Here is a 23,318-nt window from a genome sequence, read left to right on the forward strand (position 1 = left end):
GTGGCATTGGAATGAGGTGTCGCTGAATCTAATTATTCACCGAATAATTAGTTTGCCCCATATTTTGTATGAAATATTGTTGTCCCTGTAATTACAACATGTAACATGTGATCCCAGTATGTAATACAATAAGAAGGATTTTGCTTAGGGGAACAGCAGTATTGTCAAGTTGAATTAAGTTATATAGAGACTTCCTCACTGTCTCAAGTAGTAGAAGCTTCTATACAATTCGCTTTTATTCTTTTACTTGTTTCAGTCATTTGACTGTGGCCGTGCTGGAGCACCGCCTTTAGTTGAATCAAATCGACCCCAGGATTTATTCTTTGTAAGCCTAGTGCTTATTCTATCGGTCTCTTTTGCCGAACCACCAAGTTACGGGGACCTAAACACACCAGCATCGGTTGTCAAGCGATGTTGGAGGGGACAAACAAATACACAACATATACACACGCATGCATACATACATATATACAACGGGCTTCTTTCAGTTTCCGTCTACCAAATCCACTCCCAAGGCTTTGGTCAGCCCGAGGTTATAGTAGAAGACACTTCTGAAGTTTTTTTTGTTTTTGTTTTTTGTCCCCAGTACAAGGGGTTTCTGCAAGGCAAACAAACAGTACTGCTACAATCAACTAGTGTCTGTATGTGTGTGCGTGTGCCTATACATACTTGTACTGTTGCATATACACAAATGATGCCAAACATTTATACCTCTCTAGCGAACCAACTTCACTAAACATATGCATGCACATGTACACATTCACATACATACATACATACACACACACACGGGGACAATCCCATGTCTAAATAACTGTATCCTGATTATTACATCAATACACACACACACACACAGAAAGGGAGACCATACCACAAACATAGACAGACATGTCAGATTGACCTAATCAACATGTACTAATAAGAAATAAAATCTGATATTTATCTAACTGTACGCATACATTCTCTTTCATACAGACACACAGACGTGTCTTCTTTCAGTCATCTTTTTTTCTGGTTTTCTTTTCTCTCACACACGTATAGATGCATGCACTTCAATACAGATACACACACACATCTACTCAAATACACACACACGCATGCATGTCAACACATTTGTACATGCGCACACATACAGGCAGTGATTCTGTAGCAGATTTATCTTACATTTGCATGAGAACTTTTACTGTCACCATATTGAATTTCTGTCCACTTGGGTTCATAGACAATGTCACCCAGTATATGTGGTTTTGATTGGGTATGAGTGTGTTTTCTCATTTCTGGGTAACCTCACTCTGTCTTGCTTGTATCATGTGTACACATCCAAGCTTCTGGGATTACTTGTACCAAACAAAGCATCATCCTATTTGTGTTTCTAGATATGGCCATTTCACCTTTATTATATACAGTACATTGTCCTAAAATTTAGGATTCTAAAAGCTATGGTTTCCAGTTAAAACATAACCTTTTTTTTTTAACTATAGAGAGCCCCTTGACAAGTTTGCATTACTATTTAGAAGTTGTGGAGGTGCATGGCTTAGTGGTTAGGGTGTTGGACTCATGCTTGTAAGAGTGTGGTTTCAATTCCTGGACCAGGCAATGCATTGTGTTCTTGAGCAAATCACTTCATTTCACTTTGTTCATTCCACTCAGTTGGCAAAAATGAGTGACCCTGCGACAAACTGGCGTCCCATCCAGATGGGGGACATTTACAACATGAAAACTGTGAAACTGGCCCTTATGAATTAGTATGACTCAAGAAGGAATACTACTACTACTACTATTTAGAAGTTTCTTTACTGCCATATCTGTGGTTGTGATTCGTTGTAACCCTGTTTTTTTGGGGGTTTTTTTTTTGGAGAAGTACTTGAGTCATTGTATATGATAAAGTCGCGAAAATTAATAAGGATTTTGAATTCTTGTTTAGCTCCTTCATCAGCTATGAATCAAAGTTGTCCAAACGATGATCATCCTAAGGCTACCTTGTCCAAGTGTCATTGAGTCTTTTTTTTTTTAAGACTGTAGGTTATGATTGGTTAATGGTACTTGCTAAGAGACCTTGCTGACATAGTTCTATATACTACAGTTCTTATATATATATATATATATATATATATATATATATATATATATATATTACTATGATTGACCATTGACTGAACACTATTCAATTTTTTTTTCTCCGTGTTTTTCTCCTTGTCTCCGTATTCTTTCTGTTGAAGAGCGTAGCTCGAAACGTCAAAGACTTTCCGTATTCCCGAGCGTCATACTAATACATCCTTTTGTTGTTTACACCACCTGTCCTCGTCTGTTGTTGTTTTTTTCTTACATTCTCCCATATATATATATATATATATATATATATATATATATATATATATATATATATATATATTTCAGTGTGTGTGCTCATATTTCCTTGTCTTGGCATCACAGGATACTTGTAAATTAATGTCACTATCATACAAGCAGTGAGTCATTCGTTTCCAATATTCCATGCAAACATGTCTGGCCATGGGGAAATATAACCACTGCTTGGAAGTGGGTTAGGGTTGGCAACAAGAAGGGCAGCCGGCTGTAGAAAAAAAACCCTGCTGCAACAAATTCTGACTGACTCATGCAAGCATGGAAAAGTGGACATTAAATGATGGTGGTGGTACATGTGTGTATACAATATTCTACTTCCTGTATCCAGTATTTAAGTTTCGCCTCAATCTGTTTATAAGTTTAAAAGGCTGTAATGCTTTTATGTAGCTACTTGTATACGTCTAAGTGTGGGCACATGTGCTGAAACCTGTTGCTGACCATGTGTAAGTGTGTGCATGCGTGAGTGCATGCACATACATGCGTGCGAACTGAGCTTGTCTATAACAAGCGCATCTGTGTACGTGCGTATATGCACTTGAAGGTCTGCATATTTATGTAATTGGTACTTAACACTCATCCAATACTCGCATTAGTCTGCACACAAACACACACACACGTTAATATTTGTTTAATCTTAGTAGATTGCATGTTATTAAGACCTTCTTGGATGAGACCATCCGTTTACTGTCTATCAGTGAACTCCACACACACACACACACCTTGCATTTGTCTTTCTTCTCGTATGATGGCCACAATAATGAAATTCAGTAGATTCTCTTCCTTCTCTTCTACTTTCACATGTGAAGAGTTTTTTTTTTTTTTTTTTTTGTAATTCGAAGACGAGGATGGGTGGGTGGAGGTTGTTATTATTATTGTTAAGAAAATGAAAAAAAACTAATGAAGTAGATAAATGATAATTTAGATAACGTCCTTGATAGAATGACCCTTGTCTACATAGCTAAGCCTTGAGACTTGCAAAGCAAGGCCTGGCAATTAGCTTGCTGGCAACATATCAATTATATCATTAAATGACATTTTTTTGTGACAGGTATACTAGCATTATTTGCACTCGATCTACTTTCTCCTTTGCTTCCCCCCCCCTCTCTCTCTCTCTCTTTCCAGTAGTTAGCCTCACAGCATCTGGAGTGTGATCTTGAACTTTAAAACCTGCCCTGCAGTGGTTGTGTGTGTGTGTGTGTGTGTGTGTGTGTTTGTTTATCAGCTGAGATGAAGGCATATTTAGCTTTTGCGGTAGCGTGAAGGAAGTGAGTGAAAGAGCAGTGTTCAGTGTCTTTTGTTTCACACACACACATTCACACTTAATAGTTCATTAGGTAAATATCTTCATAATGCCAGCCAGCCTATCAACAAAGCCAGCTGTTGATTGGTTGGTTAGTTTGCTGGTTGTTTGGTTGGCCAGTTAGTCAATCAGTGAAGTTGTTCACTCTCCCTCTCTCCCTCTCTGTCTCTCTCTCTCTCTCCCTCTCTCTCTCTGTCTCTCTCTCTCTCTAACATACACACTATATGACCTACAACTTATGGGAGCGACTGGTTTGCAGAGTTTTACAGTTGATAGGAACTTTCTCAGTTTATGAAAGCAGAAATTTACATTGTACTCACAACCCGTTACCAGCACGGAAAACGAATTTTAAATGATGATAGGAATAATAATCAAGACATTATTCACAACTACATTCGGAAAGAAATTTCATGGATAAAGACTAAATTCTTTAGAACTTAGCTTCATTTGTTAAAATACATGTTGTTATAGTTATGGACTGGCAGAATCATTTGAGCAACAGATAAGATACTTAGAGGTGTTTTTTGGTGGGGGAGGGGAGGGTCTACATTCTGAATATGAACTCCACTGAGGTCCATTTCGCCATCTTGCCCATGGGTCAGCGGAATCGGTAGAACATCAGACAAAATATGCCATGTAGTATTTAGTTGCTTCCCTTGGTATCCTGGCAACAAATCCTGCTGCTACCACCTGGATATCATATATGTATGTATGTTTGTGTATATGCATGTGTGTATATATATATGTATATAAGCATTAAGCCCAATATACAGAGATAAAAAAACTATGATTGAGTACAACATACCAAGATAAAAATATATTTGTGTTGAGGTGCTCTGTGTTTCTTTCAATTAATTTTAGATATAACAAAGAAATTAGCAAAATAACTTAGTTATCATTCAGCTAGTGTTCGGAACGTAAATTGTGACAAAGGTTTTGGTGGAAGATTTTCATTCAGAACTTTTGAAAACCAGACGTTACAGAGCCAGAGGTGGTTTCAGACGGGTTGGCATCATTGGTATTAAGCAATGATGCATCATTCATATTGAGTATCTCAGTTACTGTAGGCAAAATTATGATTGATCCATAATACTATGTATCAGCTATTGACAATTTAAGAGTCAACATTCGAGTCTGAAATGACAGGGAGACTTAGGAAGTTGAAATTTGTTTTGTGATGTTATAATTCACCAGACCATACCAGCTGTATTGTTATCACACCCATTCTTCAAAATCAGAATCCAGACCTAGCACTGAAATTTTTCATCTCTCCTCAGTTCAAAAGAAGTTTAAATGGCTGTTGTTGTGGAAGCACTGCACAAATTAATGAAGCGTTTGGAAAATGTCATTGCAGAAAAATATTTAGAAAAAAATTTTTGCATTTTTGCATTTTTTGGTGTAAATGAGCAGAGATTGAGCAGTGAAAGGTGTAACCAACACTGGAAACTATATATCAACATTTTTTTCTTCTTTTTACTTTTAAAAGCTGAAATATCTTCATTCTCTATATTTTTTCCTTTATTTTTTTCACGAGGTTTCGTTTTGGTACAAGCTTTTTAGACACCTTTGTGTGTTGTGTGTAAGAAATAGTATGATTAAACACAACAAGACTGATAGAATAAGTCCTGGGATCAATTCATTCGACTAAACCTCTCAATGTGGTACTCCGGCATGGCCACAGTCCAGTGACTGAAACAAATAAAAGATGAAAGCAATACCAAGAATTTCATTAAAATATTTTTGTTGTTTGCTTTTTAATAAATGTATTTAAATGGACACCTAAAACACCACAGGTCATCACATATTGCTTGGACATTAACCATTGCGTGTCTCTTCAAATTCATTTAAAAGTGAAACTAACATTAGTTCAGTCAGTGTTCTCGCGGGAATCTAAAACATTGATTTAATTGATTAGTGAGTGCAGTTGAATATTGATTTTAAAATATGTATTTTTACAGTGCAATTGGAACATGTATTGTTGGTTGAATCTGCTTAAACTGCTTTTCTATCGTTATTACTACCTTGGCCTTCGGTACATGGTGGCGGATGGTCGAATATTAATATTAGAATATTAATATTTAGTTTGGCTTTTTATGTTCCGAGTTCAACTGCTGCCACAGTCGACTTTGCCTTTCATTCTTCCAGGGTCGAGAAAATGAATACTGGTTGAGTATTGTGAGTTGATGCATATCACATGCACAAGCTGTTGCAACCAGCTGATCAATAAAGTGCAGTTGCTGAATGACATACTCAAACGCAGGCATACAGGTCCTTGTATTTGAACAGACGCACATTATAAATGCACCATTGGCATTATGTTATCTACAAAAATAAATAATACTTTCAGTATTACATCCACACAATCATTACCTCTGTCCTTTGACCTGTCCAACATGGAACATCTATGGAAGTCCTACCAGGAACATCCACTCTGTTGGTATTGCTCTCAGGGCCATTGAGGCCCACAAGCACCACACCACAACATGGACTAGAACTTGTGGTGGATATAGGTGGGTTGCTTTGCAGTATTTGAACGTATTTATTTTCTCCTGCTGTATATTAACTGGAACAGCTCAAGCAAAGCTGACTGGGGTTAGTCAGTAATGACTTCTGTGGTTTACATAAAAAAAAACATTTAATTAACTACTTGCTTAATGTTTTTTTTTCTTTTTTTTTCCTAATGAAGGAAATTACCATTTTAATTTTGTTCAATAGAAGCAAACAGCTACATTTCAAAACATATGGCCACTATGTTTTAAAAACAGGAATAAAATAAAATTCCCTACATGGAGCCTATCCAAACACTTATTATTATTGCTTCTGATGTTTTATTGTCATTTGGCCAATGCTTATCCTCAGGTGGCTGACACAAATAATTTTATTTGGATGACCTCCATAAATACAGTTTATTTACCAATGCAGACTAACACAGCCACATACAGAAAATTCACACTGCATCTTGTTAATTGTGCATTCACAATCAGTTTGTACATGGTTTTATGTTTTTATTTATTGTTCCGGTGAGTGAGAGTGGTAGGAATGGCCTAACATAATCAGGCCTACTCCCAGCTTGCACTTATAGGCCACAGAATACAGCTGGGAAAAGGGGTACCACCTGCCCTTGGTTATCAGGATAATGGTGTTTCTTAATTGACCCGAAGTGACAGTCCCTTTAACAGGACATCTCATTTCATACTTTAAAATATATCTGTTTTCCATCCCTATTATTATTTCATAATTGGTTCTAGGCCAGAGAACACAACTGGAAGAAGGGGAACCACTTGTCCTTGGTAATCAGGATAATGTTGATTCTATGGGGTGCCTTCATTGATTCTAAGCAGCAGTCCCCTTAACAGGACATCTCGTTCCATAGCTTAAAATGTCTTTGTTCTTGATCCCTATTTTCATTCATAATTAGTTCTATGTAAAACCTCGATTGTTTTTTTTTAAGTTGCCCCTATAATGACCCCCATCATCAGTTATCTTTGTGGTAAATGAAAGAAATGGCTGTGTGAGTATATGTCTTTATCTGTAATGTTTATTTGTTCTGTTTGTCATGGCATTTAAACATATTTAAATAATATTATGAACGTCTATAAATTTATACATCAGACTAGAAATAAGGAAACTTATAAATTTATGAAAAATGGAAGTTGTATAGGTCCTGCTATGATATGTTGATTGACGGAATCATTAGGGGATCAGAGAAAATGTCTCGTAGTATTTAGGGTCATAATGTTTGAGTTTAAAATCTATCCAAGCCAGTTAATTCTTCCAGGTCAATTTATTTGATAACCAGTTGATCTAGCAAGCGGTGCCTCATATCAGCGAGTGGGAGCCGGTGCGTATTGATGCCGTTGTGAGGTAGGCCCTGAAACGGTGTGTGCGCATCCTCTTCCGATGACCCGATACACTTGCTGGCTTCTGGTATGCAGAGCTTTCAACTAGTAGCACTTGCATGTGCAAGTTGTTTGCAAAGCATCACAAATACCAGTCAACTGCTGGGGGGGGGGGGGGGGCTAAGGTAATCAACTAATTATCATTATTATCATTAAGGTGGCAAGCCAGAGTTCAAATTCTGCTGAGGTTGATTTTGTCTTTCATCCTTTCGGGGTCGATAAAATAAGTACCAGTACCATGGGTCGATATAATCAACTAGTCCCATCCCCCAAAAATTTCAGGCCTTGTGCCTTTAGTAGAAAGAATTATTGTTACTACTACTACTACTACTACTACTACTACTACTACTACTACTCTACATTTTTGGAATTGACATGCTCTGGTTTATAATGAGGAAGGGAAATTTAATTCTTATTCAATGCTAATGTTACAAGAGAGAAAAGGAAGATGAAAAAACAAATGTCAAAACTACCTAAAAGGATCACCTACCCCCGACGCCCCACCCTACTTGTTCCAAGTTGTTTGCACCAACCTTTGACTTCTGCTGACATAGCATTAAATCTCTCTCTCTCTCTCTCTCTCTCTCTCTCTCTACTGGCAGCATACCCGTTTCTCCTCTTCTTCATCTTTGTTTTTTTTTTCTTTCGTTTCATAAAATCACCATGTTTTAGCAAATTATTAAGAATTATATATATGTGTGTGTTGCAAATTCTCTGATCTGTTTGTTTTTTTTAGCATTAATGGGTTAATAAACAAATAAATAAATACACACACACATAATATATATTAATTTTTATTGGTATATAAAAGTCGTTCAATGAATCAAATTGTATCTTCTCTTCCCCCCCCTTTTTTTTGTTGGTGATGTTTTTAGTATTAGTAGCTTGATGCCTTTAATTCTGCATATACTAAGATACAGGGGGGGGGGGAGTAATAAACACCAAAAAAAAAAAAAAAATACCAAAAGCAAAAAATTAAAAAAAAGAACTGGTTTTACATCATCTGTGTTTTTAAGTGTTAGTATTCATGAGCAGCAACTTTAATCTGTTACAAGAAAGTGTATTTGTATGTGTGTGTGTGTGAGTATATGCATATATATACATATATATATATATATATATATATATATACACACACACACACATATATAACTATATGCCTGCGCATCCATCCATACACATACACACACACACACGTGTACACACATCTGTGTGTGTGTGTGTGTGTAATAAAATATTACTTTGGAAGGAAAAACTGCAAATATAATGGCCTCCGTTTGATGTTTTAATGCATTGTTGATGACATTAACACTATATAAATCTACCTGCAGCTCTCGTATATTTTACTTGTGGTCGCTACTAGAAATAATAGTAATAGTAATAATAATAATAATGATGATAATAATAATGATAATAATAATAACAAAGCTAAAAATCGAAGTTGTTTAAATCATAATTCTTCCCTTCGTTTCTGTATGTCTCGGTAGTTAGCTAAACATCGTTACGTATGTTGTATTACTATTGCGTTTTCTTCGCTGTTGGATGACAAACCCTTGATGTCCCTAGGTCTGAAGACCAAGAAAATGTCCCTATGTTTTGTTTTTTTATTATATTATGGGGGAGGTTCTTTACAAGGAAAGAGTTGTTTTGTTTCCCCCCCCCCCTCTTCTATAAATAAAAAAAAAATATATCTTTACACCTATATGACAATACGATGCGTTTGTATATGTTGATCGTAATGGAGAGTAAAGTGCCAAGCTGGCAGGATCGGTAGATTGCTGGACCAAATGTTTAGTGACATTTCTTCTGGCTTTATATTTTGAGTTCAAATTCTACCAAGGTCGACTTTGCCTTTCATCCTTTCAGGGTCGACGAAATAAGTACCAGTTGAGGACTGGGGTTGATGGAGTGGTAAGTAGCTTGCTTACCAACCACATGGTTCCAGGTTCAGTCCCACTGTGTGACACCTTGGGCAAGTGTCTTCTACTATAGCCTTGGGCTGACCAAAGCCTTGGGAGTGGATTTGGTAGACGGAAACTGAAAGAAGCCCATCGTATATATGTATATGTATGTGTGTCTGTGTCTGTGTTTGTCCCCCAACATCGCTTCACAACCAATGCTGGTGTGTTTACGTCCCTGTAACTTAGCGGTTCGGCAGAAGAGACCGATAGAATAAGTACTAAGCTTACAAAGAATAAGTCCTGGGGTCGATTTGCTCGACTAAAGGCGGTGCTCCAGCATGGCCGCAGTCAAATGACTGAAACAAGTAAAAGAGAGTTACTTCAAAAAAAAAAAGTGGTGGTTGATGACAGGAAGGGCATCTGGCCATAGAAAATCTGCCTCAACAAATTTCATTTGATTAATGCAGATATGGAAAAGTAGACATTAAACGATGATGATGATATATGGGGTGTTTATGTGTGTTTGCTGTTGTTTTGTCCTGTTCCGGCCTCATGCATCCTCTAATTTTGTAGATCTAGGACATATATATATATATATATATATATATATATATATATATATCAGATTGGAGCCTGGTGTAGGCATCTGGTTCACCAGTCCTCAGTCAAATTGTCCAACCCATGCTAGCGTGGAAAGCGGACGTTAAATGATGATTATGATGTCTAATGCGTTCTTATTTTAAGAGAATATAAAGTAATCTGAGGGGTCTTTGGCTGCTATTTTGTTAGTAGATCAGCTGACTGTTTAGAGGCACCCCCCCCCCATTGGTTTTTGTTACATAAGTAACGTACGTGTGTTTGTGTGACTACTTTCGTTTCAACAAAGAGCTGTCATCAGAATGCAAAACATTCAGCAGATAAAACGAAGGGGTGAGGTAGCTAAAAATAAACCAGATCCTAGTTTTGTTGATTGTATTGTTTTACCAACTTTATCTCATTGATGATGTGATTTCTAATAATAACAACAATAGACTTTGAGATGGTAAGTTCTTCAGATATTTCTGGCATTGCTTAGGACTCAAAAAGTTGTGGGCTTTTTTTTTTTTTCTTTTTCTTTCTCCAATCTTCAGAAATTCATGAAACATCAAACATCAGTCAGCTTTTTTTTGTTGAATCATTTGTGTGGGAGTGACTTCTCCATGTTTACATATGCATAGATTATGAACTGAATCATCATCATCATCATCATCATCATCATCATCGTCATCATCACCAGCATCGTTAATGTAATTATTCCATTTTCTGCCACGCTTTCAACCATTCCAAGTTTGCATAATCGAGGATCTTTCTTGCTGTCGTAAAAACAAATCTTAAAATTCTTTCGTAACTTCGAAGTAGTTTTAAATCAATATTGATAAATATGGTTTCGTAATCTCTTCATAGCAGAGAGGGAAGTTAGCTTGTTTATTGCTGACATAATCTTTTGGATCAGGATTGGCGCTGGTGATACAACATCAGCTTAATGTCGCGTATATATATATATGTATGTGTTGTAGGTATGAAACATTAGAACACAATATGTCTCAATAGTTTCCAGTCTTTAATCAGACCACTTTCTCAGAATCTTAACTTAAGATTTTGTTGCCAAATATAAACTTTCCATTTTTTATTTTAAATTTTATTTTTTATTAAAACATTTTTGCATTTATTATCCATGCTAGACTTAGGAAAAGCCACTGATATTCTTCTTTTAATATACACACATGAGATAAAGATTAATTCTATTCAATGTGGTTTGTGTACATGTGTGCGTGTGCGTGTGTGTGTGAGAGAGAGAGAGAGATAGTGATGGGCAGACAGACGTAAATAGTATATTATGGAAATGTACTGTAACACTCATATCTTCAGCCTTCCACTTGAACGAGATATTACATAGTGGTTGACTAAACAGCAGTAATCATACATATATATATTCCAGTGTATTTATGTTGCATGTTACCATTAAAGTGTTGTCAAATTGCAAATTACTAAGAGGATCTTAATGCATACAGCCAGTCTGTCTTCATTCCATGTACATATATATGTATGTGTGTATACATATATGTATATGTTTTCATATATATATGTATGTATATATATTTGTGTGTGTATTTGTATATATATATATATATATATATATATATATATATAAATGGTTTGTATGTACGTGCACACACAAATGTATATGTTCTCACACACACAGCAAATGTACATATTCACACACGCAAACTGCATATACACACATATTCACATATTGGTATACAGCCTCATAGACACACCGTTTTAATAAGATTAAGGTGAAATGCTACCACTGTTATCAACAAGAAGAGTTTGCGACGATTGTAGATGTGTATTTAATATAATCACATCAACAGGAAATGATTACATAAATGTAATTATGGCAACAGCTCAGTAAGATCTGTTGCGATAGGGAGTTCACGGCGCTGACCTATTGTCGTGATGAAGTAAAAACACAAAACAGATTAAGCACCCACCTTAGCCATCGTCTAACCAAAAGTCAGTTCACCATCTTCTTATTAATATGAATATCAAAAGGACAACTGTGAACTAATTCTTGTATAACTTATTTACTTCACGTTAATGTTTGCCATTAACAGAATTTCGATTACTGTGGAGTCTAGTCTTCTCTCTACTATATGTTTTCCAGCTGTGCCTTAATAATCATAAAAGCTAGTTAGTTATTAGTTCGACAGACAAACCAATAAAACAGCTATGATCGAAATTGACTTCCGTGCTGCTGCACAAGATGAAATAAATGTCCCCGTTGCTAGATATTATTCGCCTGCAATCCAGTCGGTCATTGGCAGAGGAAACCATTGCTAGGATGAACCAGCAGGGGTTCAAAGGAAAGTGATACACCCAAGTGGTTTCCTGTTGCTTTCTCAGAAATCATTTCAGGGATATGAGCACAACATTTGTAAACTAAAAAAAAAACATCATTTTTTTTTTTTCAGTCAAGGAACAGTTTAGACAATGAGCTATAGAAGATTGCTTGAGCTGGCTGGGCCACACACTTCAAGTGTTCCACAGACATCAATTGCCAATGAAATGGGTTCAAGATGAACTGACAGTAGTAGATTGAGCAAAACCGTTGATTGGTCAACTGTCAATGGGGCAATTATTGTGTAATCCTGTTCTCAGCAGCAACAGGATTTAGTAGAGTAATTCTCATTGCATGATGCAGAATGTGGGCCTTTGTCACACATGCACACACATACACACACTATATTTACTTATCTGTAAGTCATGCTCATAATTCCGTGTTAAATTGTGGTACATATTTTCTTCCTTTCGTATTATATTCCTTGTTGAAAAAGTGGTAGCTCAGCCCCCTCCCCCCAAATTTCGGGCCTTGTGCCTAGAATAGAAAATATGTGTGTGTGTATATAATATATATATATATAATTTTGTTAACAGTAACATGAATTTTGCTAGGTCAAAGCTTATAAACTATAGCCATCACTTGCAAGCAAGTATGACTTTGTAGTGTGTACCCTGCTTTCACTGACTGTTTTAGATGATGTTATTGCAAGCAGATAGACACCCTCTTGGTTCAAGTGGAACTGCCGGGATGTGTCTGCTGGAAGGGGGTGAGTGTTTCATCAGTACTTGTCTGGTACTGAATTGAGACTATAACCAACATCAAATGAGGTGTCCTACTTCAAGGATACAGTATGCTGCTCAGTCCAGGGATCGAACCTGGAACCTTATGATCATGAGTCTGACACTCTAACCACTAAACCACAAGCCTCTCTCTATCTCTCTTTCTCTCTCTCTCTCTCTCTCTCTCTCTCTCCCTCTCTCTCTCTCACACACACAAACAGAGTTAAAAATTTAAAACACATTCATTCTTTTCCAAAGAAAATATTCACACATTCCTTTTGAAGTACCACTCAAAACAGCTAGTTTTAAAGACTTGATTAAATGTTGGTGACATTCATGTACATCTGATCACAAAGTAGATGCTAAAGATAATAATAATTGGTGCCTTAAAATTATTCCGCAGTAAATATAGGCCACAGGTATATATTATAGATAATATAAATGTAACATTGGTTTCCCTTCAGCACAGCTAACTTATAACTATCCAACTGTAAGATTTATCTGGTCCGTATAATAAACTTTAGCAATCCATTTCAGATAAAAGCAGTTATGGGGAGATAAAATAAACAAAAGCCAAAAAAAAAAAAAAAGATCTGATTGAAACAGTAAGTCTTCTGGTCACTCATCATCATCACCATCATCAATGGACAGATCATCATCAATGGTTGTTTATTTGATTGTGACATGATAGTGTACAAATGAGTATCCAGCAACCATGTTTAATACTTATAACACAAACAGAAAACATAAGAGATGTCCCAGTTACCAGTTAATGACTGCAAATTGTTGTGTGTGTGTATGTATGTGTGTTGTTGTCGTTGTTGTTTATTTTGCTTGTTTGTTTTATCTGTGAAAGTAGATGGATTCCTGTTGCTTTTCATTTAATTTGTGTCGACTTAGCTTCAATCAGATGAATACGTTGCCTGTATGTGTGGGCATATTATAAGTCAGTGATAAGTGTGCACCTGTATGTATGTATGTATTTATGTATGTCTATATACACACACGTGTAACTATGCATACATAAATGCACACACAAGTGTATTTGTGTATGTGTGCATCTGTGTATATATGTCTGTTTAGACACACATGTATGTATATGTAATTACCAATATTATTTCTAATTAGTTATCTAAAATACATCTTTAATATTGTTGCAATGTCTATCTATCTATACTGGTTGGAACGTGTTAGGCTTCAGAGAGAGAGAGAGAGAGAGAGAGAATAGTCTAAGATGATACACACACATGTACACAGATTAGTTACCATAGCACTGTATATAATAGAAGTTGAAAACAGTCTTGGTGAGTTTGCATTTAATGAGATCTGTGTCCTGGCTTCTTTTCAATGGTCTTCTGACTGATCCATGTCCTTCATATATCAAACTGCCATCCATAACGTATAGTGAGGATCTGTAACAAGACCTTGGTTGAAAAATTAATGATGTCCAGGGCAAAAATTATAATAATAATAATAATCTTTTCTACTAAAGGCACAAAGGCCTGAAATTTCTGGGGAGGGGACTAATCGATGACATTGATTCCAGTGTTTCACTGGTACTTAATTTATCAACCCCAAAAGGATCATGATGATAATAATAATAATAATAATAATAATTCTTTCTGATTTTTTAGCACAAGGTTAGTGATTTTAGGAGAGGGTTTAAGTTGATTACATCGACCCCAGTGTTCAACTGGTGTTTATTTTATCACCCCTGAAAGGATGAAGGACAACGTTTGAACTCAGGACTTAAAGATCTGGAAGAGATGTTGCAGCACTTGTTCAAGACTCTAACAATTCTGCCAACTTGCCACCTTGACAGACTGATAAATACCACCATCCCTTTTTAACACTCAAATCCAGAACCCGTATATTTTAATTATCTGACTTTTTGGTTTTGTTTGAAGTGGGGTTTGGGTTTTTTCTCATCCAGAACCCTTCAGCCTTGTTTGCAAATCATGAGATTGTATATTTTCTTTCTGGGATTGTATCTTTTCTATTGATATCTCCACAGACTTTTAGAACCCATCTCATCTTTGATTAGATCAAACTACTGCGCCTGTTTGTCCATTGCATCTGTCTCCAACCTTAACTTTACTCCCCGTTCCATTACTTTTTACTTAAACAAGACACCCAACTTTCTAGGATGTCAGAACTGGCACAGAGGGACAAGGAACGCTTTGCTAGTTTTTTGCTTTACTTCTTCTTTCCAACTTCAAATTCAACCAGGATTGATTTGGGCCATTCAGCAATCCTGAGGAGATCTATAACATGAATAAAATATATAATGCTTGCAAAACAATTCGAGCGAATCAGCTGCAATCTCACTTTCTTGCACTTGAACTTACAAAGCCAAAATAGAGCATCAGAATGATGTAGATGCCTCTGATAAGAACCTATGTAAGTTTCCAAAAATTGATCAAGGTTGTTTGTTGGTTTTTCTTTTATAGGCATAGGAGTGGATGTGTGGTAAGTAGCTTGCTTACCAACCACATGGTTCCGGGTTCAGTCCCACTGTGTGGCACCTTAGGCAAGTGTCTTCTATTATAGCCTCGGGCCGACCAAAGCCTTGTGAGTGGATTTGGTAGATGGAAACTGAAAGAAGCCCGTCGTATATATGTGTGTATATATATATATATATATATATATATAACTCCAGCCATCACTATCCTACTAGTACTTTTGTTTTTCAGACATAGTGTACTAGAGCTACAATCTCTAATGTGTCCCTTTTTTAGGGGCCTTTAAGCGGCCGAGGAGATAAGTCTGGTTTCGGTCTTACTGGAGCTCCTCAGCGAAGCATAGCCTTCACTGCACTTTACCAAAATAGAGATGAGATTGATCACGAGGTAAATGTACAATAATGCACATTTGTAGGCGTAAAAGAGAGAGAGAGAGAGAGAGAGAGAGAGAGAGAGAAAAGAAAAGAAAAGAAAAGAATGTCGACGCATTCAGAGAAATTATTCTTAGACGCTATCCGCACATGAAGAAGAAGAAGAAAAAGAAGAAAGGAAAAAAGAATTAAGTGTTGAATTAGTGTTAACATATTTTAATGCAGGGAGCATGTTAACTAGAAATAGTTAATGGATAGAGGTAAAATAATAATAATAATAATAATAGTAATAATAATAATAATTGTAGTAGTCGTTTGAACAACATTATTTTTTTGTGTTTTCTTCGGCAAGTCCGGGAGAGCAGAGTAAACCTCGTTATCATTAAGTTCTTTCGATATAAAAAGTAATATTTTCGTACAAATCTCATGGCATAGTTATGGTGTCAGTTCAGTTTATGGCAGCGATCGCCACCAGGGAGGTAGGTACATGACGAAGTCGTGATTTTTAAATGGAATTTATTTTGATATATACATATATATACTCGAAGAACAAACTATTAATGTATTGATAAAACATTATTTTCCTTTTTATCCCTTATCACTCCGTGTTCTACATGTTGAGTAAGTTTTTTATTCGTATTTCGATTATTGTTTTTTCTTTTTTTTTTAAAGAAGTTCTGCTGTGTCGAGATTTTCAAACGAAATGTACGTTTACCGTTTCATTCATAGCCCTCTAAATGGTTGGGACTGATTGATAAACTGCGCCGTATTAGATTGTTCCTTAACAGAATTTAGTTTCGTTTCTTATCGGTTCTTTTTAAACAAACACTCGATTTTTACTATTCGTTCTTCTGGGGGGAGCTCTGTAAAAATATAATGCTGGTAACTATTGTTTAGCCTCAAATCGGCCATATGATCGAAGACGTCACAACCGTAAACATCCCATCTTTATTTCAACGTAGTGTACCTAGGACTACATTATTCCGATGTGTGCTTCCTGTTTTTGTAAGAGTTTTTTATGTGAGATTTGACTGCTATTTCTAGCACTCAGAACGACAGCATAGAGTTTCCCCACCACACATATGACTCGTTCGTATTGGTGATCTATTTCAACATAGTGTGTTAGGACTACACTATTCTGGTGTAGGTTGTTTTGTTTTGTTTTGGTGTGGTTTTTGTTTTTAAAAATGATTTTATATGAGATGTGACTTATTTCTAGCACGTCGAACGGACAACTTACTCATATACACACTCACACAAATACACATTTCCTAACTCGCTGGTTCGATATATGAGTACTGGCAATATAATAATCAATCGATTCTAAACATCACCCGTAATATATATATATATAAAGAGAGAGAGAGTGTGTGTGCGTGTGTGTGTGTGTGTGTGTGTGTGAGTGAGAGAATGAGATAAATATTGACTTTGTTCTCGATCAAAAGGAAATTATCAATAAACTTCGTAACTCTTACGTGATCAAAATTAGGTATCTTCGCATTTATCGGTGAAGGCAGGAAAACTAACGGAATAAACAAATAAATTACGTAACAAGATAGACATTCGAATGAAGTTTTCTTGTTAGTATATTGTGTTTTGCTGTATTTTATTTTAAATAAAGTAATGTTACTCCGGGATAAATATGTGAAGAAAAAGTGAAGCGATTGCGCCGTATCCCCCACATACACACTTTTGGTACTTCTCGAACCAAGGAGGGAGCTTCTAACGCAGTCGCTCAGCGTGTTAGAAATAGCAGCCAGATTCTCCTCGTCGCGAAATCACTACTGTCTTAGATAAAGAAGAACCAACACTAGATGATGACGATAATAATAATAATAATAATTAATAATAATAATAACGTTTATAGTCCCGTCATAAATAGTGTGTCTGTGACGGGATGGTAACGACCGGGACGCCTTTTTGAACATACGACAGCTCCGCCGATCAGAGCCCGACTTAGTGGCTAAAACAGCTCTTGTTCTGATCTGCACCACCACCACCACCTTTTTCCTCTATTAAGACATCTTAGATCTTCCACCACCTCACCATTCTACTCCTGACGCTGGAACTTTATTAAGTGTCTGGTGAGTCTGAGGAGGAATCCGTGTAGTGTTTGGGATAATAAATATTTTTTCACCATTAACTCTGTCTAAAGCAGCAGCTATTTATTTCTCAAACGGATTTCGTGTTCACGTTGACGTAATAGTCACCCAGAGAGAAGAGACTGGAGTAGGCAAAAGCAATGAGAAGGTTGTTTGCAGGCTCGATAACTTTGTTTAAATAAGTAAATAGTTGACCTAGTTAATCAGTAGATGTGTATATATGTGTGTGTATACTTACATATATATATGTGTCTGTGTGTGTGTGTGTGCGCTCATACAGCGAAGCGCCGGCTGGGAAGTCTCCTTACGTGGATACGTAGCTCTGCTTTACTAGAAATAGCAGCTGAAGAAGAAATAAAAGAGGAAACATTGTACTATACGGTGCTAGGAAACGAAGGGAAGATACGCTATGTCCGAAAGAAAAATAGTGAAAGACGGCAATAGCTGTTACTGGAACGCCTTTTGATCATAAGGTCTTTTCGATCGTGTTTTACGCCTGGGGCTATACAACGGCAACGGAGCGAAAACGAAACTGTAAATACAGAAGGTCGTTATTTAGTGATTAATTTTCGAGTTTACTTTGAAGTTTATTTTGTACTCGTCTGTCTGTGTGTGTGTGAGTAAATATGTATGTGTATACATACACAGCGTTTGCTCATGTAATGTTAATGTTGTTTTATATGTTATGTATGTATAATAAATATATCCGCTCCACTTTTAAGGAAAATTCCAGCCGAAGTTAAGTCGTAATTATTACTGGCGGCATAGTCTGGAACTATGATATATATATATATATATATATATATATATATATATATATATATATATATGTGTGTGTGTGTGTGTGAAGCGAAAGATGTATGTATGTATGTATGTATGTATGTCTTCTAGGTGCACTACATCTAAAAGAAATTATACACACACACACACACACACACACACAAATAGACAAATAGATATACAGTTTTTAGCTGATGTCAGCCTTTGACTTTTTCCATCCCCAAAACCCCGAAGTTTTTACATGCTATTTATAGCTAGCTTTGTGCTTCGAGATCTACTGTTCCAGAAATATATATCTGTATGTAAGGTTCCTGGGTGCTCTACCTCTCTGAAATGTTAAAAGGGCATGCGTGCGTGTGTGTGTGTGTGTGTGCTTTTATAGTACATTAAATTGTTTCGACATGTAGCTTTTGGGTATTAACAATGCCTTGCTTACTTGTAACCTCGGGGGCCTATCTACAATTTGCAATGAAAACACAAAATGTGTTGTTGTTACAGTGTAGTTCGAACCAATCCGACGGTACCACGTTTTGGTGAAGCCATAATGCTAATAATAAACAATTAGTTTTAAATACAGTGTTTAAAGTTGGAAATAAGATGTATAAACCTTGTAAACGTGCGCTTGTCTTGACATGATGAGATACAGAGATGGGCCTACAGCTATATTGAGGAAGCTTCTTTCAAAATGACAACCACTAATTGGCGCTGGTCAGTTTGTGGTTAAATATCTAGCTATTCTCCCTGTTAGGGAGGAAAGCTCTGCGTACTAGAAATAGCAGTCAAATTTCCTTCGGATCATATCCAATTATCATAGGAAAAGAAGACTCGTTAGATTATGGTTGTCGATGTTGCTCTTTAAAAGACTGCTGTGATGGTTGATCTGACAAGTGTGTGTGTGTGTATTTTAGTCACTCTGTCATCATCGTCAATTTTCCATCAATAATAGAACTTTTTCTTCCAGAAATTCGCTGTTTTCTTGGGATATTTAAACAATGATTTGCTTTCGCCTAATAAAAAGACGGGAAATGGAAGCTTGTTTATTTTTTTCTTTGAGATACTTGCTAAAAATATGACGAAGGGATACTTTATTTTAATGAGGGCTTTTGCTTTGAATAATCGAGGAGTTTGCATGTCAAAGGAAGTATTTCAAACACTCGTTTAAAATCAAATAATCAATAACTATGAAAGGCTTTTAGATTGTCAGAAGTTTATTTATTAAATTTTAATGCATCAAACCTAAACCCACCTGTTTAGTTTCTCGGCCTTACAGTTTGTATATTTCTGACCCAGTCGAACGGTTTGGAGTTGTTAATGATCTGTTTCGAAAATTTCTATTTGGCGGCCAAGATATATTAAAACCGAAATATCAAATGGTGCTTTGGTGGCTGTCATGACATTTCTTTGACGCTTGTACACTTTCGTATCTCACTACTTAGAACATTTTCGCACTTTTACTTCAAAAACATAGGTTTATGCCTGCTACAGGTACACCAGAAAGAATTGTAGGATTTTTTATATCATAGAATTATTTTTATTATAGCACACCGGATAAAATGCTTAGCATCATTTCTTTCGGATTTATGTTTTCAGTTCATATTCCGCCGAGGTCGGCTTTGCTTTTCATCTTTTCGGAATTGGTAAAAATAAATACCAGTCAATTGCTGGGGATCAATGTAATCGATTGTCCCCCTCTCTCAAATCTTCAGGCTTTGCGTCTACAGTAGAAAGGATTGTATTTTTAAGATCTCCGTTTGAAGACTAGTAAATTTTTTTATGTGTCCTTATTAGTGGTATCTAGATTCTTTGCTCGTCTTAACGGCTGTTCCGGAAAATGATGAACTAACTCGAAATTAAGAGCCACATCACTGTCGTTGAAGGTTCGTGGCCAACTAGTTAGAATATTGCGCTAACGATCGTTAGTTGTTGTTTTCGGATCAGTCGATGCGTTGTATCTTTGAGCAAAGCACTTCGTTTCATATTAACCCAGTGCAATCAGCTGAAAATGGTTACCACTGGCACCCAGAAGTTAACTCTTTGACGGACCGACGTCCTGTCCTGTAAAACATCTTGAAAAGTTCGGATAAGGCCTGACCTGAACGTGTAGGCTCAAGATTGACATATTAACAGTCATTGATTAGAATCAATTGTGCCAACTTATAGCCATGGAATAAGGACTTGCACAAAATTCCTGATCAAAAGTTACTATGAAAACGGCGTATCTTGTGTACCACAAAACCACGTTGGTGATAGAAGTGCTGAGGTAGTGACATAGCATAGGTCTTGGCCATCTGTTCCTCAGACGCAACATAGCTTCCGGCTGCAGCACATACCCGTATAAAATAGTGTCCGCTCTAATGCGATGTGCACAATGCTCTCTTTCCGATTTTTGAGTAATGGCTTGTTTCGGTTTCCATCGTGTGGGCGGATGTGTGGGTGGCTTTATAATGAACTGGGGAAATTAAGGACGTGATCATGATATCGTTAACCACTCAGGAATTTTTTGCAAATCCTGTAATTGGATACGTGTGTATTTACTAGAGACGAAGCCGTGTGTTTTCATGCAAATTGCCAGATTTGAAGGCCACTTACGAAACAAGACGTGTTATAATTTTTTTCTTCTTGTTTATAAATGTTTAGGTGGAGCTGTGAAAGTTTAGTGCGGCATTTAAAATATTTTTTAAAATAAATTTTGTATCTATTTTAGGTTGACGTAAAGTGAAACTGTTCTGGCATCTCGCTCTTTTATTTAGAATAAATGTTTGGTATGAAGTGAGAATTCTTTCGTTTCGGTTGTAGTAGGAAGAGGTGGGGGTCAGTGAATGGCAGAATCCAGTCATGAAATAATAGGTGCTACTGAGTCAATTGAATCAACTGTAACCGTCTTCTTTACAAATTTGTTCTGGTTCTGTACGTTCTGAGTTCAATTGTTGTCGGGGTCAACTTCACCATTAAAAAAGGCCGTTGAAATAAAATACTCGACAAGTTATACAATCAATAGTTCTCGTTCCTCTCCTCAACCTGGTTTTGTGTCTATATAAGAAAGGATGGAAGGCCAGAGCTCAAGTATCAAATCGGATGGAGGGAGATTATCATCATCATTATCATCATCAAGGCGGTGAGCTGGCAGAATCGTTAGCAGGCTGAACTAAATGCTCAGCAGTATTTCGTCCGTCCTTACGTTCCGAGTTCAAATTCCGCCGAGGTCGACTTTGTCTTTCATTCTTTCGGGGGTCAATAAGATAAGTACCAGTTGAGCACTGGGTTATTATTATTGTTGTTGTTGTTAAGGCAGCAAGCTGGCTGAATCGTTTGCACGCCGGGCGACATATTTTTTTGGTATTTCTTCTGTTGTTACGTTCTGAGTTCAAATTCCGCCAAGGTCGACTTTGCCTTTTATCCTTTCGGGGTCGATAAATTAAGCACCAGTCAAATACTGGTTCGATGTGATCGACTTACCCTTCTCCCAAAATTTCAGGCCTTGTGCCTTTAGTAGAAAGGATTATTATTATTAATAATATTGTTGTTATTCAGGTTGAGAATGTGCGTAGCCTAACGGTTAAAGTTTTTGGTCTGCGATCGTAAGGTTGGAGGGTTCGATTCATGCTGTTCCTGCCTAATCGTTCGATAATGAGCACCAGCTAGCTGTTGTATTCTCGATTTTCAGTTGGGTCAAGTGCGGGTTGGCCGAGAGTATGTCGATACCTTGGTTACCAATACAGAGGCCCTTAAATGACAGCGAAAACTCGATGTTTGCTCCCAAGTTATCTCACTCGCTTATGAATGGTAGCCATGATTTGTTTAGTCCGTAATTGGATTCTAATTTTAATCTTTAATAAAGTAAAATGAAACATTGTGCTATCAGTAATTGGTGCGGTCTGTCCGGCCTTATACACTTTAGCATATTATCTGATCCTGATCCTAATCCTAATCCTGCCAGCTCGTCAGCTTCAAAATATTGGTTCGATTTTTTTATAATTTTCGAACAACTTTAAAAGTAAGAAGTGAAGGACATTTCCTGGTGGAGGATACTCCATACGGAAGTCCGAGTCGAATTCGTTCTGACGAGGGCTTCATTTCATTAGGTTATCAGTCGAAAGACCCATACAAAACTAACTTCATAACTTGAAAATATACGCTCAAAGCTAGAGGGGATGAAGGGTAAGGCGTATCTCGATGCAAACCACAGGAAATTCATATCTCCATGAAAGAAACTTTGTATCTTCTAGTAAAAAAAAAATATCCTTTCAAATACCCTGTCTGTGTTTAGATTTTATATCCTTTCTTTTTCTCTCGGACAAAATAAATATCGATGAGTCAACCTTCTGTGTGTGTGTGTGTGTGTGTGTGTGTGTGTTTATCTTGTCATCAGAAATGCGTCTCTTAGAACATGACTTATTTTTAAGTTCACATTCTCCACAAGTCACTGTGACATCCTGTAACTCTTGCACGCGCACTTAATCGACTATTCAGGGTTAG

The 23,318-nt window shown here is 36.7% G+C and overlaps 1 protein-coding gene across 3 annotated transcripts in view; it reads left to right on the forward strand.

Annotated features, from left to right (window-relative positions):
* The window catches only part of LOC106869286 (uncharacterized), a 278,508-nt gene that overhangs the window by 179,588 nt on the left and 75,602 nt on the right, over positions 1-23,318 (forward strand). The window contains exon 1 of one of the 3 annotated variants that reach the window (XM_052974923.2): positions 15,868-16,439. The exons of the other annotated variants lie outside the window; for them this stretch is intronic. The gene's annotated coding sequence lies outside the window, so the exon portion shown is untranslated. Of the gene's footprint in view, positions 1-15,867; positions 16,440-23,318 lie in introns of those variants that run through there. 3 annotated transcript variants of the gene reach the window in all.

This window comes from Octopus bimaculoides, chromosome 20, assembly GCF_046866305.1.
Source record: "Octopus bimaculoides isolate indiv1 chromosome 20, ASM4686630v1, whole genome shotgun sequence".
In the NCBI taxonomy this organism is placed as follows: domain Eukaryota; kingdom Metazoa; phylum Mollusca; class Cephalopoda; order Octopoda; family Octopodidae; genus Octopus; species Octopus bimaculoides.